Here is a 5,000-nt window from a genome sequence, read left to right on the forward strand (position 1 = left end):
TACCTAACAGCTTAAGTGCCATTTTGATTTTCGGTGCCTTTGTAAGTTTCTGTCAATCACCGGAAGCTCAGGCACCGAAATTTAGTGCCATTCGCGCACACACTTGCTGATGTATCTGTCAACTCAAGTGAAAAATATATAAAAAGATAAAAAATGATATGTTGAAGGCAGCTAATTTTGTTGAAAGAGAAAAACAAACAAACAAAAAATAGTGAAATTAGAAAAATACTGCAAATAGATATTGAAAATACAAAGCATCATTATAAACGTAAGTATTAAATGTCGGCTGATTAGAGTGAAATCAACTCGACCAATCGCAGTGCTCGAGAGTGGGACGAGTTGTCAGTTTGTTTTTATCTTTTTCTTATATTTATTTTATTATTGTTGTTGTTTGTGTTATTGTTGTTTAATTATTACTTATTTATTTTTATTGGTTGTTTGATTTTTTTTTTATTAGTAGTAGTATTTTTTTTTGTATCAGCTTGGACGTATTATCGCTACATGTCATTTGCCTGTCTCCGCTGTCTCGTAAACGTATGTATTTGTATGGAATTAATTAATTGATTGTAGTTGGTGATAGCTCCGTGTAATAAACATGGTGGTTGTTTCAAATAATACACCTGACGCTAGTATGTTATTTGTATGTGTAGTAATAAGCCGACAATAGTTGTATGTAATTTGCGTGACACCATTTCCATATAAAATACTTAAAGTGATATGACTGTGCCATTACGATAAGTCATATCTCAAAAAAATTATAATAAATCAGACCGAATTTAAGTCATATCTAAAAAAAAAAAAAATTATAAATCAATCTGAATTTCACATCGATGTGATTTTACTCAAGTATAGTTATCACAAGTTAAACAACCAGCTAAAAGGAGTTCTACCTGAACTCAGGTTAAGTGAGGAGACCTTGCTGGAGCGAGGGGAGTGAGCGGGGCGAGGGGAGTGAGCGGAGCGAGGGGAGTGAGAGGAGTGAGCGGAGCGAAGGGAGAAGAAGAGGGGGAAGCGGGAGACGTGGAAGGGATGCAATGAAATGGGGAGAAAAATGCGAGAGGTAATAGCTCTTGAATAAAGAGAAAGGGATGTGAGGAGGTGAGAGAGGGAGAGGGAAAGGGAGAGGGAGAGAGAGAGTGAGAGGGAGACAGACAGACCAACGGACAGAGACAGAATGACAGACAGACAGACAGAGAGACAGAGGTAATGTACACGTGAAGAACGGGTGAAGGGACCAAGGGGGATAAATGAGATGTATAATGTGAAGGGAGAAGATGGATTGTAAGAGAGGGTTGGAAAGGAAGAGTAGTTAAAGGAGAGATAAGATATTAAGAGGACGAAGGAAGGAGGAAGGGAGAGATGGGAGAGAGACGAGAACGCAGAATAAAAGTAGGAAGGGTGAGGAGGAGCCAGAGTGAGTGGAAGAAAGGAGAGAGAAAGGATGGGAAGGAGGAATGAGAGTGAGGAAAGGTGAGAGAGGATAAGAGTGAGTGAGGAAGTGAGTGAGTGAGTGAGTTTGGGGGTGAGTGAACGAGTGTGTGAGCGAGTAAGTGAGTGAACGAGTGAGTGAGTAAATAAGTGAACGAGTGAGGGAGGATGTGAGTAAGTGAACGAGTGAGTAAACGAGCGGGTGAGTAAGTGAGCGAGCGAATTAAAAAAGAATGGCGAGTGAGGAGAGAGAGAAGAGGAAGTAAATTGTTGAAGGGAAGGAAGGAAGGAACGATTAAAGGAAGGAAGGAAGGAAGGAAAGAGGAGAAGAAGAGATGAAGTGTAATAGCAGGTTTAAAGCTCTTAGTCATTGTATTTATTTGTTTTAGTTGCATATTTCATTTTATTTGTTTCTATTTGTTTATTTGTTTCTTGTCTTATTTAGTTTATTTCTATGTTTGTCTTGTTTTGTTGATTTTACCTGTATATTTTTCTTATTTGTATATTTTACTTTGTTTCTATATTTCATTTTATTTATTTATTGAGAGAGAGAGAGAGAGGAGAGAGAGAGAGAGAGAGAGAGAGAGAGAGAGAGAGAAAGAGAGAAGAGAGAGAGAGAGAGAGAGAGAGGGGATGAGAGAGATGAGCGAGAGAGAGAGAGAGGGAGGAGTGGAGAGAGAGAGTAGAGAGAGAGAGTAGTAGAGAGAGAGATGAGGAGATGAGAGAGAGAGAGAGAGCATATTCCTCGGGGCAGAAAGATAATATCCAACTGAAAGGAGGATGTTGGGTATGCGGTGACGATAAAAATATTTTGACATTTTACACGTCTTAAGATATTGAGTGCCTCTTCTCTCTTTCTCTCTCTTTCTCTCTCTCTTTCTGTCTGTCTGCCTCTCATTCTCTCTCTCTCTCTCTCTCTCTTCTCTCTCTCTCTCCTCTCTCTCTCTCTCTCTCTCCTCTCTCTCTCTCTCCTCTCTCTCTCTCTCTTTCTCTCTCTCTCTCTCTCTCTCGCTCTCTCTCGCTTTCTTTTTTCTCTCTTTCGCCTTTTCTCTCTGTGTATCTATCTCTCTTTCCGCCTGTCTGTCTCCCTTTCTTTACCTTTACTTCCCTTTCTTCATAGCTTGCTCTCCTTCCCTTTCTTCCTCTTCCCCTTTCATTCTCGCCTTCCTCCCTCTGCTTCCCCAGCAGCATGACGTCGATGAGTCACGACTTTGCATCCTCCCTTACCCTCCCTTCCCCCCCTCCCCTTCGCTTCCCTCCCTTCCCTCTCACCCATTCCCACACCTCCCCCTCCCTCTCTTCCCTCCGCTTCCTCCCTCCTGTTCCCATCTCCCCCTCCCTCCCTCTCCTCCCTCATCGGCCGCCCCCGCTTTGTAATCTGCATTGTGTTTGTTAGCAGAAGCCGTGTTCTTGTTGTGTGTGTGTGTGTGTGTGTGTGTGTGTGTGTGTGTGTGTGTGGATTTATATATGTGTTTGTTTTTGCTTGAGCTTACATTATATAGAATAGGATATTGTATTTCATAATCTCTATTGTTTTTAATGTATTGGTCGATTGTTTGTCGATGTGTTTCTCTCTCTCTCTCTCTCTCTCTCTTCTCTCTCTCTCTCTCTCTCTCTCTCTCTCTCTCTCTCTCTCTCTCTCTCATCTCTCCTCTCTCTCTGGCTACTCTGCTCATCTCTCTCTCTTCGTCTCTCTCTTCTCTCGTCTCTCTCATCTCTCTGCTCTATTCACTCAGTCTCTCTCTCTCTTTCTCCTCTCGCTCTCACTCTCATTCTGGTCCTTCTCTCTTCTCTGTGCTCTTGCTTCGTTTTGTAGTCTCTCTCAGTAATTCTTCTGAGTATAATCTATTGTCGTCTATCGCTGTCTATTCTTTTTTCTTTTTATCTTCCTTTTTTTCCTCTTATATGATTTTTGCTTGATAACGTATTTGTGTGATTGCTTTGCAAAATTCATTTGAGTCGGAATACTGAAGTTATGTTTGCATATTTAGTTTTGATTTTTAATGAGGTAATATACCTTCTATGATGTTTTATGGGTATGGTTGATAATGATTGTTAGTAGTTTTTGTGCCTTTGTGGATAGTTTGGAGTTGTGTAGTGTGACTGTCAGTTGTGTCTTTGATGAGTATTCGTGTTTGTTAAGTAGAGCGAGGCAGCAGCCATGACAGTGTCTGGGTACACTGTCTCGTTATGGTGTGTCTTGATTGCGTTTTAAGTAAGTGTTCTCAAGTAAGTGTTGTCTGAGTAAGTAAGTTATGTGGGTGATTGTGATGCGCTGGATTTGATTTTTTTTTCTTTTTTTCCTTCTTTCTTTCTTTTATTATTATTTTTTTTTATAAGTATTATTTATTTCTTATGTTTTATTATTTATTTCTTTTATTTTTATTGTATTTATTTTTTATTTTTATTATTTACTTTTATGTTTTATTTATTTGTTATTATTAATATTCTTGTGTGTGTGTGTGTGTTGTGTGTGTGTGTGTGTGTGTGTGTGTGTGTGTGTGTGTGTGTGTGTGTAGTGTTGTGTGTGTGGGTGTGTGTGTACATGTGTGTATGTGTGTGTGTGTGTGTGTGTGTACGTGTGTGTGTGTGTGTATGTGTGTGTGTGTGTGTGTGTGTGTGTGTGTGTGTGTACGTGTGTGTGTGTGTGTGTGTGTGTGTGTGTGTGTGTGTGTGTGTGTGTGTGTCGTGTCCCCTTTTTTCACTGGTAAGATGGGATGGTGATTCTCCTTCTACATTGCGTGTGTTTTGTCATTCTCTCTCGCAAAAAAATGGTGTAGTTTTCAGGCATTTCCGCACTTGTGTCTGATAGACTGAGTGAGTGACTGTCTGACTGACTGGTTGACAGACGGAATTACTGACTGAATGACTGTCTAACAGACTGACTTAATAACTGACTGACTAGCTGACTGAGTGCTAATTAGACAAACCGTCAGACATACTGACAGACAGACTGACTGACTAACTGATTGACTGAACGACAAACAGACCGACCGACTGACTGACTGAGTGAGAAAACAGACAGCCCATCCATGCAGACAAGACAGACAAGGATCAATTCTCGCCGCCGAATTAAAAAGGGTTAGTGGAGGGGGGAGGGGGGGGGGGAGAGCGCCCGAAGCCGCTGAGGCCAAACGGCGATTTAATCCCCCCTCCCACTTCCTCCTCCCTCCCCTTCCCCTACCCACTCCATCCTCCTTCATCCCCCTCCCCTTCCCCTTCCCCCTCCCCTCCCCCTTCCCCTCCCCTCCCCCCTCCCTCCGTCGCCCGCATGGAAACTAACTTTCATCTAAATTCTCCTTCAGAGTCTTGGCTAATGATATTTGCTCTTCGTGCTCCATTATTAAGATGATTATTCAGAGTCTGCTTTTTATTCTTTTTTTTTCATTGTCCACCTTTTCCTTTTATTTTTTCGTTTTCTATATTTATCGTTTTCCGTCTTTTTTTTTCTGTTTAATTTTTTTTTTCTGTTTCATTCTTCTTTCACGTTGTCTTTTTTCTATTTCCGTCGGTCTTTTTATGTGATTATTATTGTTTTATTGTTCTCTTCTCCATTTTTTTATTCCTATTTC

The sequence above is a fragment of the Penaeus monodon genome, chromosome 1, assembly GCF_015228065.2.
Source record: "Penaeus monodon isolate SGIC_2016 chromosome 1, NSTDA_Pmon_1, whole genome shotgun sequence".
Lineage (NCBI taxonomy): Eukaryota > Metazoa > Arthropoda > Malacostraca > Decapoda > Penaeidae > Penaeus > Penaeus monodon.